This window comes from Sorex araneus, chromosome 6 (genome assembly GCF_027595985.1).
Source record: "Sorex araneus isolate mSorAra2 chromosome 6, mSorAra2.pri, whole genome shotgun sequence".
In the NCBI taxonomy this organism is placed as follows: domain Eukaryota; kingdom Metazoa; phylum Chordata; class Mammalia; order Eulipotyphla; family Soricidae; genus Sorex; species Sorex araneus.
In genome coordinates, this window is record NC_073307.1 from 107,527,319 (window position 1) to 107,548,699 (window position 21,381).

Consider the following 21,381-nt stretch of genomic DNA (forward strand, 5'->3'; position numbering starts at 1 on the left):
CAACTTTTAAGATTCTAATTATGAGGGAGTAACTAAAGTTGAATGGAGGAAGGTGAGAAGCAAAGAGCTGGGGACAGAATAGAAGAGGAAAGAACTTCTAGACTAACCTACTGACCAAAGGAAGGGTGAGCAGATGGCAAGGCTTCTGCAATGTGGAAGATAGAAGCCTAGGGATGAGCCAGAGCTAAGCCCCAGGCTCACCAGCCAAGAGGAAGATAGTGTGGGCATGTATAAACTTTAAACAAAGCTCCAAGTACTCCTCAGAACATGTCTCGGTTCCCTTTAAAATAATTTTTATAAAGGGTCAAGGAGCTAGTACAGCATGTAAGGCATTTGATTTTTTACATGACTGATGTGGGATTGATCCTCAACACCAAATATTGTAACCCCCATTAGGAGTGATTCCAAAGAACAGAGCCAGGAGGAAGACTGAGCACTGCCAGATTTAGTCCCCCAAATATCTATCTATCTATCTATCTATCTATCTATCTATCTATCTATCTATCTATCTATCTATCTCTATCATCCACCTCTGACTGGAAAAAAGATTCACATAAAAAAAAGATTATCTCACCCAAGTTTACGGAAAAAGTTTTTATTTAACTTTGCAACATTTTCAAGTAAAATAAAGCATGATTTAACTATACATGCATCACACATAAGACATGCACATAAATATATATTTTTATGTCATAGTCATACCAAATGGTTCTCATTGATTTATTTATGGTTCAATTCCTGTTGTTGTTTAGAGGAACAAGTGTGCCAGAGACTAAACTCCTGACACAAAGCTTATACTCAATTCGTTGAGCTACCTTTCCAGTCCTCACCTATTGTGTAAGAATAATCAATAAGCAAAAATACACTGAGACATCCCTCAATTATTGTTTCTTGCTTTCTAGGCAAAACAGCCAGAAAAATTAAATCTCTTATATGTGTTAAGAGAAAATTCAAAGAAAGCACATAATCTTGTTTTACCTCACCCAGTTTGTACTGAAACCCTATTTTTCAAGAAATAGAAAACATGAAAGTTTCAAACCCCTCATTCCATATGTATCAAATGCTTCCTGAAACAAAGAGACAGAGATGTAGATTTCGGTATTGTTCCTACCTTCATGTTCTCTAGTCTAATTGAAGCTTGCTCTTTATTGCAAAAGTCATATGTCATTGACTTACCGATGCAACAAATAGCAGTTCCTCCTTCAGATTCAACAGTATCTCAATTTCTGATACACTCCAAGAGAGAGCTTTGTAAGATTCAATAAGTGTTTAGTAATGTTCTGAGATAAGAGCAATAACAAAATTGTTTCCATAACCTTACAAATAGTTTTACTTTTATTTATATATTTAAATTATATTTTATTTTTATAAAGTTGTTCATGATGATTTATTGTATTCAATATTCCAATAGCGTTTCCACCACCATTACACCTTCTCACAGCCTTTATTTCCATTTTCCTCAACTACCACACAAGCCTATCCCAATAGCAGACTCTAAATAATTTATTTTGTATTCTTCTTATGAATAACTCGCTTAAAAATGATCAAAAATTTTCCTTAGACAAACGTGTGGGAAGATTGTTGTATCTAACCCTGGAGCAATTAAGTTCTTATGTAAGAGATTACTAGCATGTTGTTACAGATTAAGCCTTGTGTGATAATATTTTATAAAATGAGATTGATTGCCTTTTCTTTTTACATCCCATCCAATGTGTTGTACTACTCCTGTACCATCAGTGGTGTAGAGTTAAAGATGTCGCTCCAGGAATTCTAAAATTTTAAATGGGGTGATACAACTGGAATTAAATTTTGTTTTTTGTTTTTGCCTTTTGGGTCACAACCAGCGATGCACAGGGGGTCACTTCTGGCTCTGCACTCAGGAATTACCTTGGTGGTGCTCAGGGTACCAATGGGATGCTGGGAATTGAACCCGGGTTGGCCGCGTGCAAGGCAAATAAATGCCCTACCCACTGTGCTATTGCTCCAGCCCCGGGAATTAAATTTTTAACTGGATCGTGACTTTGGGGTTTGGAAGCATCAGTGCGGTTTGTTGATGTCTTTTGAGATTTTTTTATGCGTCTCTGAATCATGGCTGGTTAATGAGCTTATATGATGTTAGAGGCAGTTCATGGCCATCCGTGAGCATGGTGACAACTGGGTTATGGACGTTTTTGGCTGCCAAGACTCAGTTGGGTTGTGTGAACCCATCACCCGCCCACTCTGGGGTGCCCCAAATGAGACTCAAGCCTGGAGTGTCTCTTTCAAGATGTATTCATGAGTCTGAGAGTTTTACTTTTAAAGTTGCCTTTAATAATTGTATAACATTTTTTAAAGTTTTTTATTAGAGAATCACTATGATGTACAGTTACAAACTTAAGAACTTTTCTATTTGCACTTCACTTATACAGTGATCATTTACCCATCCCTCCACCAGTGTCCATTCTCCTCCACAAATGATCCCAGTATCTCTCTCACCACCCCCACCCCATCCCCCACCACCCCAGAGCACTCCCTTTTGTTCTCTCTCCTTTTGGGTGTTGTAGCCTGCAATAGAGGTACTGAGTGGCCTTCATGTGCGGTCTATAGTCTACTTTCAGCTCGCATCTTCCAACCCAAATTGGCCCTCCCAACATCCTCTACTTGGTGTTCCCTTCTCTATCTGAGCTGCATTTTCCCCCAGCATGTGAGGCCAGTTTCCAAGCTATGGGGCAGACCTCCTGGTTCTTATCTCTACTACTCATGGATACAAATCTAGGAGAGATATTTATAACTGTAAAGAGGAAATTAAAATTTACTTCAAAAACGGAACAAATGGTGTGAGGCTGAAGTGGAGCCATGACAGTCTCCACTTTAAGACCAAAACTCGGCAGGCCTAAGTTTCGGTTTCCCCTATCAGAAAGTCTCGACCTCTCAGAAAACAATATCACCCTGGGCAGATAAACCTACCCATGGAACAGCCTATCAGAATAGGGGGCATGGGAGCGGTGCCTAGCCAATTAGAGAGGGACAATGGAGACAGTCATGGGACAGAACTGGGACCAAGAATTGGAAACATATTGTGAGTTCCTGAAAAGAAAAATGCTATTATGTAACCAAACCCTATATAAACTGCTTAGAATTTGGAATCAGGGTCCTTGTGAAGACTCCATTGTTGGATGAGACTTGGACCCTAGTTCGAGCTAGCAATAAAGGGTGCCTTGCATTTGTATCCTCAAGTCTGGTCTGATTAGTGTGTGAGCGAAAATCCTTTACCGGACCTAACAACAGGAAGATACTGTGCTACTATATAGGAAGATTTGGATTTCTGGTAGCTAATTCAATTCATTAAAACAATTAATTTCATTAAAAATCCTAATAAATTTTTGTGCTACAGTTTCTAAAGCATACTTTGGAAGAAAAGCACCCATAACCAAGGAATAAGTTTGCTTCCCTAGAGATATTTGCCCAAGAATAGAGGCAGCTTTTAGTGCTATAAGTGGTGGAGTTGGGGATGGGGTATACCGTTGACTTTTCATTGGCAGAAAACAGATAACGCTATACTTCATACAAGGAATAAAAGAACCTTTACAACCCCTATCTCTAATTATTGTTGTCCAAAATTCAGTAGTGTTAAGGATTTCAATTTCTACATTTAAGTATGTCAATCCCTACCTTTGAGTTCTCTTTCAAAACATAAAAGGAAAGGTAAAGTTATTTGACTTTAAAGTAAAGGTAAACACTATATAGCCTACAGCATATACCACTTTATGATAACATATTACAGTTAGAAGGGTGACTTCATTACTGAAATGGACAAATAGATTAAAAAGAGATGAAACCCAGGTTTGATTCCTCTGTCCCTCTCGGAGAGCTCAGCAAGCTACCAAGAGCATCCTGCCTGCACGGCAGAGCCTGGAAACCTGCCTGTGGCATATTCAATATGCCAAAACAGTAACAATAAGTCTCACAATAAAGATGTTACTGGTGCCCACATGAGCAAATCGATGAGCAACGGGATGACAATGATACAATGATACATGAATCATTACTTATTAAACACAAAATGAATACAGGCTTTTCTTGTGAGTAAACTTCTCTTCCTTTCACCTTGAGATAATTGGCCATCTGTGGTCAGAAGTTAAGTGTCACTCAGTGTTGAGGAAAAGTTTTTCCCCAACGTGCCCAGATCCAGGCAGACAGAGGCAAAGGATGATGGGCATGAGTAGAAACACCCGCCAGGAGCAGCTAATGGCTGTTCACTTTATTGCCAAACACGCACATATTTTATAGAGAGTCTCAGCTTACAAGAAGGTCCAATCACATAAAGGCCAGCATTATTGGCCTATCACCTCTCTTATTCTGCTCTGCCCTGGTCCAAACCCAATAAAGGCTAGATGCTGTGGCTAGGGTGACCTGCTAAGCATATGTGACAGTTTCTGTGTCTTTGGCACATCTGACTAGGAGGTTGAGTGAGGCTCAAGGCTGAACACCCTGTGCTCACACCCTGTTCTTGCCAACTTTGCCAAGATACCCCTCTTGCAAGGCTTCATTTCTGGGCTGCCTTGCAAGGTTGGGTCTTACCTGCTCCAGTGCCCATCACCATGCTCCACAACTCAATTTGCTTCTTATGTTTTTTTGGGCTATAACTGGTGGTGCTCAGAGGCTACTTTAGGCACTGTGCTCACTCTTACTAATGCTGGGAATTGAACCGAGGTTAGCTGCATGCAAGTCTAGCAAGCACCTTACTCCTGTACTATCTTTCAGGCCTCATAATTAGGTTCTTAATAAAACAACTTAAATAACCAGAAAGACTGACTTTCACTTTGTGAATTGACTCCCCATAATTTTCTCTCCAGGTCTTAGAAACTTGGAAGCATTAACAAAATCTTTTAATTGTGTGATTCTCAGAGCTGCAGTATTTGCCCTTAATCTCAAATCAGATCTTGTTTCTTCATGAAGGCTATGATTTTATTAGTGTGTTCACAAAGAAGTAAAAATACCATTTTCATCTCTGGGACTATGGAAATTAATGAGGTCACCCTCCAGAGACTGAAACTTCAGATTATGCCATATGCAGATATATGGAATAAACTATTTTTTGGTTGGTTTAACTCAAGCTAGTACATTATAATAATAGAAAATGTTCTTGTACATTGAATTTTCTGGAATTCTGGCAATTACAAAACAAAAAGTCACCCTACAAGGATCGATAAAAGTCACAGTTCTCAGAAATACAATTAAAATGTACAAATAAAATACACAAAAAACTAGAGTTTAAAGTGAGCACTTATTGAAATATATACATCATTTCAAGATGGTTACATAGAGGAATTTCTCAAATGCAGAATTAGAAGGCAAAGTAAAGGCAAAACACATCTGTAAGTTTTCAATAAAAAGGAACAATGGGCCTGAAGAACAGGTAAGGGACGGAGACACAGGACTCCAGCATTTGGTGGCCAAGAATCGCCTTCCTAGGCCGGATGATGGGTGAAGGCCGGGTGAAGGAAATGGCAGAACAGGAACTGGGCCCCAGTCTGGTTGGCAGTCAGTTTATTTCTCTCTCCTCCCTGGCATCATACGATCTCTCCCTTTATATCACAGTCGTAGTTGTCATTTTGGTCGCAGTTCCAGACATCAGAGTCCCATCATCCTAGTCTCCTTGCAGACCTTAAAGTCTCTAAAGTCTCTGTTATCCTCTTCTTCAACGTCTGGTCATCAACATTCTCATTCTCAACATCTAGTCCTCAACATCTAGTCTTCACTATCTCCTCAGCATCTCCTTCCCACAGTACAGTCTACCTCCCACAAGTTCTTCTGCTAGCCACACATTGTTGTCTTCCAGCCACAAGTCTTTTCCCCTCCCAAGTCTTCATCCTGTTATGTCTTGGGAAGGGAGCTTCTCTCACACATTGACCAGATCAGACATGAGAATGCAAATGCGAGGCCCCTTTATTGCTAGCTCAAGCTAGAGTCCAAGTCTCCTCCAATGCAGTGGAGTCTTGACAAGGACCCAGACTCCGAATTCTGAGCAGTTTATATAGGATTTGGCTACATAACATTTTTCTAGAAGCTGGCAATATGTTTCCAATTCTGGTCCCTGTTCAGTCCTGTGACTCCAGAGACCAACACTATGCTTCCAATTCTTGGTCTCAGTCCTGTCCAGTGAATCCACTCTCTAGGCCCTCTCAGCTTGACTGTGCAACACTGCCCATGCCCTCTATTCTGATAGGCTGTTCCCTGGGGTAGATTTATCTGCCAGAGTGATGCTGTTTTCTGAGAAGTAGGGACTTTCTGATGGGGCAAAATGAGGTTCAGGTCTGCTAAGTTTTGGTCTTAAAGTAGAATCTGTCATGGCTCCACTTCAGCCTCAGAGTTCTAAGTCTTTTCTCCTCAAACCTTTGTCCTTCTCATCACAAGTCTTCATTCTTCTCTCTTCTTCTCAGCACTCTACAGCATAGTTTGTATAGAAATTGTGTAGGGTGGGGATACAAAGTTGGGGCTGAACATTATCATAACAACAAAGAGAGGTAAAGGCCACTGCTTCAGGAGATTGACTCAAGGATCAAATCTCATCTAAGGAGATTACTTCAGATTACTAGGAAATGTGCCAAAGGGCAAGATTCCATTTAGGGTGTGTTGCTTTCTCCTTTCCTAACTGTAATCTATTTAGAAAGATATAGTAAATTTACTTGTTATATTTCTAGCAACGTCATTTTGTATGAGCACAGTAAGAGATATATTAAGCTTAAAGTTTGGCTCTTCCTGGGGACATCTCACTATATATGCCAGGCCACAGTCCTCAAACCATGTTAATCTTTCCTAACCCCAGCAGAATCCTTATTCAGTTACCTCTTTTTGAGCTGTGACAGTTTTTTGATGACCATGCTCTAAACGTGTAGTTAAGTACTGTAGCACTTGGTCTGGCCCGTTTTGATGCCAGGGTAGCTCACAGCTTGCCCTGGGTCCATCAGTCCTTCGTCGGGACCTGCTCTTGGAGTGTTAGGAACTAAGGGCAACTGAGGCTTAAGTCAAATAAATATGGATGCCTAGGAGTAAATATTAATTTGGATTCAGTTAACTCCCATGTTACATAGCATAGCATCAACTGTCTTCCTGTGTCTATACAAAAAGGACATTGCTAAATAAACCATACAAAAGACATAAAGGAAAGAGAAAAACAGTTTAGGATTGTTAGTGCGCGGTGGAATTGGGTGTGCCTCATTTGCACTGTTGTGGGAGTGGCTGAATAAACCTTAAACTCTCTGTGGGAGCAGCAAGGACAACCCAGTGTTGTGCAACACACACCTATGAGAAATTATAAAGTAATTATACACAGATATGATTAAAATATGAATCAAAGTATTAATAATACAAAGCATGAAGGCAAAAATGATTTGAAACAACCAAATAAAATTGAAAAGTTACTTATGAATCAATAAAGCAGAGGGGGATACAATGAAGACAGTCCAAAATATAATTACTGAGATTTGTCTTATTTGGGGGGAGGGCTTTTAGAGCTGAGTCTTCCCGGTTTTGCTCAGGAGGTCTAGAAGCCTCACCCATGCTTCTCGACCAGCTGAGCCAGCTGTTCAATGCAGGGTTAAGCTATGGTCTTGCTCTGTGATGATGGTGCTTAACTGGCCATCTGTGTGTTTTGTAATTGGACTTTGTGTGATGTTCAAGGGTCTCCAGGATGACACTTGGAAGAGTTCAGGGACATCCAGTCATACTCAGGTGATCATTTTGTTCTGGGGACTGAGCATGTACTAGATATGCTTGCTAACAGTTAAACTACCCAAGGCCCCATGACTTTTTGTCTTTAACAGTTACACTGTGATCAGGCTAGGGGTTGTGAGGCTGAAGTGGAACCATGACAGGCTCCACTTGAAGGCCAAAACTCAGCAGGTCTGAATCTCATTTTCCCCATCAGAAAGTCCCGACATCTCAGAAAACAATGTCACCTTAAGCAGATAAACCGACCTGTGGGAACAGCCTATCAGAATAGGAGGCATGGGCAGTGGTACCCAGCCAAGCAGAGAGGGCCTAGGGAGTGGAGTCATTGGAGAGGACTGCTAATAAGAATTGGAAACATAGTGTTGGTCCCTGGAGTCATGGGACATGACAGGGACCAGAATAGGAGACATATTGCCAGTTTCTAGAAAAATGCTGTTATGTAACCAAAACCCTATGTAAACTGCTCAGAATTCAGAGTTGGGGTCCTTGTTAAGACTCCACTGCATTGTATAAGACTTGGACCCTAGCTCGAGCTAGCAGTTAAGGGGCCTTGCACTTGCATCCTCGCATCTGGTCTTGTCAATGTGCGAGCGAAACTCCCTTCCTGGGACATAACATATGTGGGATTATCCTCTGGGATTTTTGCTCGTGGTCCTCGCTCTTCTTGCAGATCTGCACCGTGGAGAATCTCGCAATCTCCATGGGGTAGGTCGCCCCGGGAGGGGTGGCTGAATGAAGGTCATCTCGGGGAAAGGCGGCTGAGATAGATCTTCTCGGGGAGAGGCTCCTGAAGTAGGGCGGATAGTCAGACTGACCGTCCAAGTGCCGGACAGGAGGGGTCGGAGGAAGGGTCCAAGTACAGAGGACTGGCATAGGACCTAGGTGGACGTGCTGAAGAAGTCTCCAGTCAGGCAATGTGGGAGATGTTCCCACTGTCCCCCCACTAGGAACCCCAGAATGGTGGACGCTGTTCAGTAAACTTGGTCACAGAGGACCAGCTGAGGAATGGGGTTAAGTACAGTGCACTGAGGACTAGCGGCTGATATTTGTCTATTTTATTCATAGCATATTTGAGTAACGATGTATGTGTTGAGTCTGTGTCTCTGTTCTGTTTTCAGACCATTAATTACTCACTTCTTCCACAGGAACATGGGCCAGGGACAGACAACACCCCTGTCTCTTTTTACCAATCATTTCTCAGATTTTAAAAGCATAGCTAGTAATCTGTCCTTGGAGATTAAAAAGAATTAACTTAAAATTTTTTGTTCTTCAGAATTGGTTTATTCTGCAGCCTTTGACATTGGCTGACCCACTCAAGGTACTCTTGATCTGGTGACAGTTCTAAAAAGCTAAAGGTATAAGTTTCTTCCCAGAACCAGGAGGACACTGGGACCAGATCCCTTACATCCTGGTCTGGCAGGAACTGCTTGAGAGACCCCTGCCTGATTAAAAACAAGTGTGTTGTGAAACAGTGCGGAGATAAAAATTAGGTTACAATTCATGCTTTCATAAACATTGACCGTTCAAGTGCTGTCTTACGCTGCTTTTTAAAGTTTGGTGAGTACCAATGGCCTCTTTCTGTGCCTGAAAGCATATTTGAATTGTGAAATTTTTAAAGTATCTGGTGTAAAAATCTTATTATTTGCAATAATTAAGAACTTTAAAAATTAAGTCAAAGAAGGACTGTACATCCTTTCTTGAAGAGTCAGATTGATCGATCAACTGAAAATATGTGCACATGTTCATGTGGTGTTTATAGTCAGTCCATTTTCTGTCTGTCTGTCTGTGTAAATTAGAAGTAGAAATCCTTAAACTTGGAAAAGAAGCATCATTAAAGAGGTCAGAGTGATATGCAACCCAGCAACTTAAAAGATTTCTGTGCTTTTTGGACAGAGAAATTGAAATTCTCAATATAATTTCTTACTGGAGAAACATTAATGGTTATTAATAATTGAAATATTTTTGATCTTTGGAATCTGTACTATATAGAAAAGAGCTGCAGAACTAGAGCCTGAAACTAAAGTGTAATCAGATTTCAGGAATGCAAGACGTTATCTTACAAGCCTCTGCAAATCTTAATGAAAAATTAGGCTGTTTTTACAAAGAACAGAGAAACACAAGCCATTAAAACAGAGCTTTCTTATTTTTTTTAATAAATATTAGCAGTTCAAGTGTTTTCTTATGCTGCTATGTCAATATATAGCAGCATAAGAAAATAAAAAATAAAAATTGAAGTTAAAGTCATTTAATAGAATAAAATACAAAATGCCACTGGAAGTGATGAAGTGGGCAAAGATTGAAGGAATAAGTAAGTAAATGAAATGTATGAATCTTATGAGATTTTAAACCCTCTTTTATATGTATTTTCATATGATTTAGAATTCTCTTATAAAATCTTTAATTGTGAACATTGTAAGCCTTTTGAATATCTATAGGACTGATGTAATACTTTTGAATGTGTACTGCAGAATACATCTCAGTCATGGTAAATGATATAATGATTAGCAAACTTCTTTCCAAATTTCTTGGTAGATCAAGCTATATTAAGTTCAGTAAAACAACCAGGTTAAAACCTGTGATATGACAATAAGGAAAGAATGTAAGTGTGTATTTAAGTAAAAAGGATGATAGATGGAGATATTATTAGTGGAAAAAGGGGAAAGGTATCCTGTTAGAGTGAAAGTGGTTTTAAGGATAAAAAGGAATGTGTAGAAGGCCTGAGTATGTAAAGAAATGTACGTGTAAGATTGTGTTTTAAGATAGAAACTGTGGATCCAGGTATCAGCCCGTGTCAGGGCTCCTTCTGGGAGCCGCAATTCTAACAAGACCCCAGGGCGGCCGGTTTTCATCCTTGAACTTTGAGGGAGGGGAATTGAGACACACCGCGAGTGCACCCAAGCTGCAAAGGTCTGGGCACCCACTGCTCATCCCATCCAGGTATTGGCTCTTGACAGAGCTCCTTCCTGGAGCCGCGATTCTAACCAGACCCCACGGTGACTGGTTTTCATCCTTGATCTGCAAGGGAAGGGAGTTATTCTCCCCCTCCATATCCCATAAGAACTATAAGTTACTCTCTTAGTTGGAATATTCACTAGGTTAGCTTAACCAACAGAAACACATTAGCAAATAACTCATTAAGCCCACCTCAATAAATACTGCACCATAACTACCATAGTAATGGTGAATGTGAAAGCCTAAACTACACGGATCACAACAGTAAAGCAATGCAGAACCCCACCAAGCTTACTTTTTGAAGAGGCTAGCCCAGAAGACCCTAACATCAACGAAGTGGTAGACAACCTCTCTGACAAGGAATTTAGAAGGGAATTAATGAGAATGCTTAGGGAGCTAAGAGAAACAATGGAAATCAATGCCAATAAAATACAAGAGGATTAGAAGATAGAAATGTGGAAAATGCAAACAAAATTACAAACAAAAATATCAGACCTGAAAAACCTGATAGGTGAATTGAAAAACTCAGTGGAATGCCTCAGCTGTTGAGGACAGAATCAGTGAGCTCGAAGATGAGGTCGAGAGACTCCTCAGAAAAGAGAAGAAAATGGAAAAACGATTCATAATCCGGGAACAGATGTCAAGAGAAGTTCAGTAGGAAGCTAAGAAGAGTAACATAAGAATTATGGGAGACCAGAGGGACAGGAAGAAAACCCTGATGAAGAAGAAACTGTCAAAACATCATTGCTCCGATATTCCCAGAGCTGAAGAACACATGCGACCACATTCAAGAGGCCCAAAGAGTACCAGCTAGAAGAAATCCAAATAAAAATACCCTAAGACACATCCTGATCAAAATGACCAAAACCTTAGATAGAGAAAAAAATCCTGAAAGCAGCAAGATCAAAGAAAGAAATTGCCTATAAAGGAGCATCCTAGAGATTCACAGCTGACTTGTCTGATGAAACCCTTACAGCCCGAAAACAGTGGTGGGATATAGTGAAAAATCTCAATGAAATAAATGCCTCACCAAAGATATTTTACACGGCTAGACTGTCATTCATAACAGAGGGAACAGTACACAGTTTCACAGAAAAACAACTTCTCAGGAACTTCATAGACCCTAAACCATGGTTACAAGAACAACTGAATGGGCTACTTTAAGACAAGCAGCCCCCCCCCCCTTCAAATATACCAAATTTCAGCAGAAAAATGGAACAAAATCCCATAACAATAATCACTTTCAACATCAATGGGCTAAACGCACCAATTAAAAGACACAGAGTGGTAGGATGGATTAGAAAATTGAACCCAACTTTCTGCTTCCTGCAAGAAACACATCTCAACAGTTAGAGCAAACACAGTGTCAAAATCAAAGGCTGGAAAACAATCCTACAGGCAAACAACTCCCATAAAAAAGCTGGGGTTGACATCCTAGTATCTGACCACATTGATTCCAGGCTGCAGAAGATCACAAGAGATAGTGAAAGTCATTTCTAATTGATCAAGGGATCTGTACAATAGGAAGAACTTACAATACTAAATATATATACACCTAATGAGGTATCAGCAAAGTGCTTAAAACAACTACTCATAGACTCAAAAAGAGACATCCATAGTAACACAATACTAGTGGTAGACTTCAACACCACTTTATAACCTTTTGATAGATCAACTAGACTCAAGCTTAGCAAGGACATACTTCATTTGAGAGAAGAAATGGAAGAAAGGGACTTAGCAGATATATACAGGACACTCATTCTCAAAAAGCTGAATACACATTCTTCTCAAGCGTGCATTGAACATTCTCCAAAATAGACCACATGCTGAGCCACAAAACATACCTCCATAAAATTAAGAAGATAGAGATTGTATCAATGATCTTCTCAGACCATGATGCGCTGAAATTAGAAATAAATGGCACACTAACAGAAAACAAAATCAAACACCTAGAAATTAAACAGCTCACTGTTGGACAAAGAGTGTCTTAGAAAGGAAATCAAAGAGGAAATCAAAATATTCCTGGAAACGAACGAAAATGATAACATGAGTTCCCAAAACTTATGGGACACAGCAAAAGCTATGTTAAGAGGAAATTTTGTAGCTCTACAAGCATTCCTCAGGAAGGAGGAGCAATCCCACATAAGTAACCTAACCGCACAGTTTAACAGCTTGGACAATTACCAACAGGAGCAGGAGGAAGGAAATAATAAAACTCAGAGCAGAAATTAATGAGATGGAAACCCAAAAAACAATTCAAAAGATCAATGAAATCAAGAGCTGGTTCTTTGAGAAAATAAACAAGATTGATAAACCTCTAGCAAGACTCACCAAAAAGGGAGAGAGAAAAACCTAATAAACCAAATCAGAAATTAAAATTGGGACATTAGAACAGAAACCACAGAAATTCAAAGGATCCTTAGAGATTACTTTGAGAATCTGTATGCCACAAAACCCGAAAACCTCGAGGAAATGGATGAATTCTTTTTTTAAAAGTTACATTGATTTTATTTATTTTTTAATAGTTTATTTTTAATTAGTGAGTCAACGTGAGGGTACAGTTACAGATTTATACATTTTTGTGCTCATGTTTCTCCCTTACAAAGTTTGATAACCCATCCCTTCACCAGTGTCCATTCTCTACCAAAAGTAAACCCAACATCCCTCCCCCCACTCCCCAGTCCTGTCTTCCCCCACCCCACACTGCCACTATGGCAGGGTGTTCCCTTTTGTTCTCTTTTTCTGATTAGGTGTTGTGGTTTGCAATAAAGGTGTTGAGTGGCCATTGTGTTCAGTCTCTAGTCTATATTGGGCCCGCATCATCTTTCCCCCACATGACCTCCAATCACATTTTACTTGGTGTTCCCTTCTCTGAGTTGCCCAGAATGAGAGACCAGCCTCCAAGCCATGGAGACAACCTCCTGGTACTTATTTCTACTATTCTTGGGTGTTAGTCTTATAGTCTGTTATTCTATAGTCCACAGATGAGTGCAATCTTCCTATGTCTGTCTCTCTCTTTCTGACTCATTTCACTTAGCATAATACTTTCCATGTTGATCCACTTATATGCAAACGTCAGGACCTCATTCTTTCTAACAGCTGCATAGTATTCCACTGTATAGATGTACCAGAGTTTCTTCAACCAGTCATCTGTTCTAGGGCACTCGGGTTTTTTCCAGATTCTGGCTATTGTAAACAGTGCTGCGATGAACATATAAGTGCAGATGTCATTTCGACTATATTTTTTGGCTTTTCTGGGATATATTCCCAGCAGTGGTATTGCTGGGTCAAATGGGAGCTCAACCTCTAGTTTTTTGAGAATCGTCCATATTGTTTTCCAAAAGGGCTGAACTAGCCGACATTCCGACCAGCAGTGTAGAAGGGTCCCTTTCTCCCCACATCCTCTCCAACAGCGGTTGCTTTTGTTCTTTTGGATGTGTGCTAGCCTCTGTGGTGTGAGGTGGTATCTCATGGTTGTTTTGATCTGCATCTCTCTGATGACTAGTGATGTAGAGCACTTTTTCATGTGCCTTTTGGCCATTCGTATCTCTTCCTTGGTAAAGTTTTTGTTCATTTCTTCGCCCCATTTTTTGATGGGGTTGGATGTTTTCTTCTTGTAGAGTTCAACCAGTGCTTTATATACCCTTGATATCAACCCCTTATCTGATGGGTATTGTGTAAATATCCTTTCCCATTCTGTAGATAGTCTTTGTATTCTGGTCGCTGTATCTTTTGCAGTGCAGAAGCTTTGGAAATGGATGAATTCTTATATTCCTACAGCCTCCCAAGGCTGAACCAAGAAGACCTGTAATACCAGAACAGACGTATCACCATCAAGGAAATTGAAACAGTAATAAAAAGTCTTCCCAAGCACAAAAGTCTGGGCTCAGACTGATTCACTAGTGAATTCTTCCAAACCTTTAAAGAGGACTTACTCCCAATCCTTTTTAAGCTTTTCCAGGAAATTGAAGTATCAGAAACACTTCCAAACAGATTCTATGAAGCAAATATCACCCTGATACCAAAATCAGACAGAGATATCACAAAGAAAGAGAATTATAGACTGATATCCCTGGTAAACACAGACTCGAAGATCCTTATCAAAATATTAGCAAATAGAATCCAACAATTCATCAAAAAGATCAAGTAGGATTCATCCCAGGAATGCAAGGATGGTTTAATATTGGCAAGTCAATCAACATAATCCATCATATCAATGAAAGAAATAATTAAAACCATATGATCATATCAATAGATGCAGAAGAAAGCATTTGGCAAGATTCAGCTCCCATTTATGATGAAAACTCTTGGAAAAATGGGCATCAAAAAACTTTCCTCAATATAGTCAAAGCCATCTACCAAAATCCCATGGCTAGTATTATTCTCAATGGGGAAAAACTGAAAGTCTTCCCTCGAAGATTGGGCACAAGGCAAGGCTGTCCACTTTCGCCACTCCTATTCAATATAGTACTGGAAGTCCTGTCCATAGCAGTCAGACAAGAAAAAGATATCAAGGGCATACAGATAGGAAAGGAAGAGGTCAAGTTATCACTATTTGCTGACAATATGATACTATACTTAGAAAACCCTAAAGACTCCACGGAAAAACTCCTAGAACCAGTAGGTCGATATAGTAAAGTGGCAACTTTAAAATCAACATCCAAAAATCTATGGCTTTCATATAAGTGGATCAACATGGAAAGTATTATGTTAAGTGAAATGAGTCGGAAAGAGAGGGACAGACATAGAAGTTTACACTCATCTGTGGAATATAAAATAACAGAGTGGGAGACTAACACTCAAGAGTTGTAGAGATAAGGATCAGGAGGTCTGTCCGACAGCTTGGAAACTGGCCTTACATGCTAGGGGAAAAGGCAGCTCAGATAGAGAAGGGAACACCAAGTAGAGGATGTTCAGAAGACCCATTGGGGTTAGAAGATGCAAACTAAAAGTAGACTATAGACCGAACATTAAGGCCACTCAATATCTCTATTGCAAACTACAACACCCAAAAGGAGAGAGAACAAAAGGGAATGCCCTGCCACAGAGGCAGTGTGGGGTGGTGGGGGAATGGGGTGGGGGTGGTGAGAGGGATACTGAGACCATTGGTGGAGGTGAATGGGCACTGCTGGAGGGATGGGTAAATGATCACTGTATGAGTGAAATGCAAACACAAAAGTTCATAAGTTTGTAACTATACATCGCAGTGATTATCTAATAAAAGAATTTAAATATCTGTGACTTTCTTATATACAAATAATGAAAGAGAATAAAGAGACATTAAAAAAACAATCCCCCTTTTGGACCCGGCTGTGGAAGGAGCATGATGGAGGGGCCCGAGGGAGCGCCCTCGGACCCCAAGCAGCCCACTGAACTATTTCCGGCATGGGACCAGAGACCCCACGGCGTGCTGAAGCTGTGGGACCCGGGCATCCCCCAATTCTTTTAACCTGTCTCTCTCTCAACTCCTCCCTCCTGAGCACAGCGCAGGGGCCGCGGTTTTCCTGAGCGCAAAATGGAGACGCCGATTCAGCCAAAACAGGACGTGAGCGCGCTTGCGGGAGTCCCCAGGGGGCGGGGGCGGCGACCCCCGCCCACCGCAGTTAGATACTTAAACCCACCTCCCCCACGTGTGCTTCCTTTTGGACCCGGCTGTGGAAGGAGCATGATGGAGGGGCCCGAGGGAGCGCCCTCGGACCCCAAGCAGCCCACTGAACTATTTCCGGCATGGGACCAGAGACCCCACGGCGTGCTGAAGCTGTGGGACCCGGGCATCCCCCAATTCTTTTAACCTGTCTCTCTCTCAACTCCTCCCTCCTGAGCACAGCGCAGGGGCCGCGGTTTTCCTGAGCGCAAAACGGAGACGCCGAGCCTCTCTCTAGGTTTCTCCATCTTATGAGCACCATAAAAGGGTAAAAGTTTATAGTGATGTTACTTCTGGTTGTACTTTCCCTGGACTTTATACAGAAACCCAAAACCGCGCGGCCGCTGCCGCGGCCGCGCGACTTAATGTCATCTTAGTATGAGCAATATGTAATGGTTCCTTTCTAATGGGGCGGACTTTTGTGGGAGATCCTAATAGTAAGTCTGTTGCTGAAATATTGAAGGCAATCAAAGTGGTAGCCATCTCACTAGACTGAACTAAGCTATATCCCCACGCCGGCTGAGAAGAAATTTTCTTCTTTCTCGGGAAGAAACGCGGTGTGTCATCAACTACAGTGTGATGTCCATTAAGCAAACAGACCTGGTGGCGTGGGAATGGGATATAAGGGGAAAAATTATGTACAAGGAACAGCGGGACGCTGGTGGAATCTCGAGCCGGAGCCGACACCAGCGCAAGACCGTCGGTTCCAGAGACTGCTTGCAGATACTCTACAAATCTATCAACTAAGCCAGAGCCCCACGCCTGCTGATGACGGGAAATAACCATCCTTTTCGGTTTTTTTTTCCCTTGTCAGGCAGCGTGGCGATTACTAAAACAGGCATGAACTCGGTGGCGCGGGGCAAGGGGGAAAAAGAAAAACTATGTAACAAACAGCGGGACTTAATATCTCTATATTCTTAGCAATGGAGAACTATCAAATGCCTCCTTGGCAATAGGACTGCTTTTCTTTTTTGGGGGAAACCCCAACAACGGTAGTGAGTTGTGTGTTGAAACATGGAATGTAATCGAAATAAGGCGTAAACGAAGTGAAACATATCATGTGCAAGGGTTGGGACTGGGGAGGTGGGAGGGGGCGGCAGGTATACTGGGGGGGTTGGTGATGGAAGATGGGCACTAGTGAAGTGAAGGGTGTTTGAGAACTGTATAACCGACATAACCCTGAGAACTATGTAACCCTCCACATGGTGATTCAATAAAATTAAAAAAAAAAAAAAAAAAAAAAACAATCCCGTTCACAATAGTACCTCAGAAAATCAAGTTCCTTGGAATCAGCTTAAACAAAGAGGTGAAGGGGCTATACAAGGAAAATTACAAAACACTACTTCAAGAAATAAAAGAAGACACTAGGAAATGGAGACACATACCCTGCTCATGGATAGGGAGAATTAACATTATCAAAATGGCAACACTGTACAAAGCACTATACAAATTTAATGCGATCCCCATGACGTTTTTCAAATAGACAAAATACTCCTGAAATTCATATGGAACAATAAACCCCACAAATAGCTAAAGCAATCTTTGTGAAAAAGAAGATGGATTGGCATCACCTTCCCGAATTTCAAACTCTACTACAAAGCAGTAATAATTAAAAAAGCATGGTATTGGGCTAGAAACAGACCTGCAGACCAATGAAACACAGTTGAATATCCTGTCATAGACCCCCAAATTTATGGCCACTTAATCTTTGACAAAGGAGCAAGAAATGTGAAGTGGAACAAGAAAAGCCTCTTCAATAAGTGGTTCTGGGAAAACTGGTTAGCTACCTGTTAAAAAAATGAACCCTGACCTCTGGCTAATGCCAGCCACAAAAGTCAGCTCATAGTGGATTAAAAATCTCAATATCAGACATGAATCTGTAAGGTACACAGTGGAAAATGTAGGCAGAACCCTTCATGACATTGAAGCTAAAAGTGTCTTTAAGGATGAAATAGCATTGACCATCCAAGTGGAAGCAAGCATAAACAAATGGGATTACATCAAGCTAAGAATTTTCTGCACTTCAAAAGAAACACTGACCAAAATACAGAGAGAGCCCACAGAATGGGAAAGAATATTTACCCAATACTCATCTGATAAGGGATTAATATTCAGGATATACAAGACACTGGTAGAATTATTCAAGAAAAACACCTCCGACCCCATCAAAAATGGGGAGAAGAAAGGAACAGAAGTTTTCTCAAAAAAGAAATACAAACGGCCAAAAGGCACACAAACAAAATGCTACACATCACTAGTCATCAGGAAGATGTAAATCAAAACAACAGTGAGATATCATCTCACACCACAGAGACTGGCACACATTCAAAAGAACAAAAGCAACCAGTGCTGGCGTGGATGTCGGGGAAAAGAAATGCTCTTTCACTGTTGGTGAGAATGCCAACTGGTCCAGCCTTTCTGGAAAACAATATAGACAGTCCTTCAAAAACTAGAAATTGAGCTTCCATATGACTCTGAAAATACCACTTCTGGGAATATATCCCGAGGATGCAAAAAAGCACAGTAGAAATGACATCTGTACCTATATGTTCAGTGAAGCACTATTCACAATACCCCAAATCCGGAAAAAACCCTAGTGCCCTAGAACAGAAGACTGGTTAAAGAAACTTTGGTACATCTACACAGTGAAATACTATGCAGCTTTTAGGAGAGATGAAGTCATGAAATTTGCTCATAAATGGATAGACATGGAGAGTATCATGCTAAGTGAAATGAGTCAGAAAGAGAGGGACAGACATAGAAGGACTGCACTCATTTGTGGAGTATAGTATAAGACCCAAAGACAGTAGATACAAGGGCCAGGAGGATTGCCTTATGGCTGGAAGCTTACTTAATGAGCAGAGGGGAAATGGCAGATGGAATAGAGAGGGATCACTAAGAAAATGATGGCTGGCGGAATCAATTGTGATGGGAGTTGTGTGCTGAAAGTAGATAATGGACCAAACATGATGACCTCTCAGTGTCTGTGTTGCAAACTATAATGCCCAAAGGTAGAGAGAAAGTATGGAAAATATTGTCTTCCATGGAGCAGGAGGAGGGTTGAAAGGGGGCTTACGTGGGATATTAGTGAAGGGGAATGGTCACTGGTGGAGGGATGGGTGTTTGATTATCCTGTGATTGTAACTCAAACATGAAAGCTTGTAACTATCTCACAGTGATTCAATAAAATTTAAAAAATAGAAATTGTTATCAAACTATATTATTACAAGAACTCTTTAGATTATATATGCAGAATTATTCTAGTGTCCAGACTCCTATTACAGTGCTCTTAGACAATTGGAAATCAATGTTCTCAAGATGAAATTGAATGAGTTAGACATGATGTTGTTAAACTGTATATTCTATCTCTATGGAAGTTAATGCTTCTTTTGACTAGGACCCATAGAAAAGGGATACATCTCATTGTAAGTAAGGTGAAATATTTGCTTTTCTCCCCTTTGTACTTTCGAATTGTTTCTTTTAATGTTTTATGGCCCTATGTTTGTTTACATAAGCCCAGACAAAAGTTTTTCCTCTCTGAAATAGGCCCTACCCCTGGTTCTGACAGGAAAAGCAGACATGAGACCCCAACAGCCCTCTTCCAGGAAAAGAGTCAGGGGATTGATTATATGACAGGAGCAGGTATCTAATAGTTACTATTTCAGTACCCTACAAATATCATGGAGACCCTAAAGGCAGGCTGGCTCAAGGGAGGACTGGACACCGTCTGGGACATGGAAAATGAGGATCCTGGTAATCTGAAATGACTGACTCAGGCTGGGCCCTGCCCTCAATGTCAAAAACTGGAGGCTGAGATCTCTCCCAGGCCTGAAGAAGGGATGGGATGGACTCTTGACTGCCAGAACACTCCTACAGAGGGCAGGAGTCCTGAAACCACATCCAATTAGACCTGAAGGCTCTACCTTTAGTTTATCGTGGGACCTGATCTTCACTACTTATGTACAAACCTGGATAGCCCTGACGTGAGGTAAAACATTAAATGCCATTATTGGTGTGTCACTTGCTCTGTCTTTGACCAATCCCTAGCACTTCTCATTAAAAAACAGGGTACCCCAAATGAAGCCAATTGTGCTGTGTTTGTGCAAAAGGACAAGTCAGGTTTGTTAAGTTGTCTGTTAAAATGGAGGAGGAGAGAAAACCATGTTTCTGCAATTAGCCTCCTTTGTGAAAATCAGAATCTAGTTCTATGAAGGTGATTGAATTATTGGGTAATTCAGTAAGTAAGCAGTCTAGTCTACAAAGAAACTGAATGTTGCACATGCTGTCACCAGACTGGCCAGAAAAGCAGAAGCCAGAGCTTTACCAGGGGGACCTCAACTCAAAGTGCAGGATCAATTTCTCTCCCTCCATCCTGTCAGTTGGCTAAAATACTGAAAGTGGACATCTAAACTGGCTCTAAATATTCATTCTCAGTTAATACATATAGTCATTTAGAGGGAACAGAGATCTTTTTTTCGCCAACAGCTCTTGATTCCTGTTTCATCATGGAATTAATACCCCATTTAGAGAATATTTTCTCTAAGCCAGAACACTTTGCAGAAGAGGAACAGTGGGTAATAGAGCAAGGTCTCCTAAGGAAATTTGATGGATGGGTAACCAAACAAAGAAAATTGCTAACCCCTGGACCAATACAATAACTCAGACGGCATGGATGTGGGGGGAAAGGGACGCTCCTTCACTGTTGGTGGGAATGTCAACTGGTCCAGCTTTTCTGGAAAGCAATATGGATAGTCCTTCAAAAACTAGAAATTGAGCTTCCATTTGACCCCACAATACCACTTCTGGGAATATATCCCAAGGATGCAAAAAAGCACCGTAGAAATGACATCTGTACCTATATATTCATTGCAGCACTGTTCACAATAGCCAGAATCTGGAAACAACCTGAGTGCCCTAAAACAGATGACTGGTTAAAGAAACTTTGGTACATCTACACAATGCAATACTATGCAGTTGTTAGGAGAGATGAAGTCATGAAATTTGCTTATAAATGGATAAACATGGAGAGTATGATGCTAAGTGAAATGAGTCAGAAAGAGAGGGACAGACAT

The 21,381-nt window shown here is 40.9% G+C and overlaps 1 pseudogene; it reads right to left on the reverse strand.

The window, feature by feature from the left end:
- Positions 1-21,381, reverse strand: part of LOC129405929 (interferon-induced very large GTPase 1-like) — a 92,661-nt pseudogene that overhangs the window by 62,339 nt on the left and 8,941 nt on the right.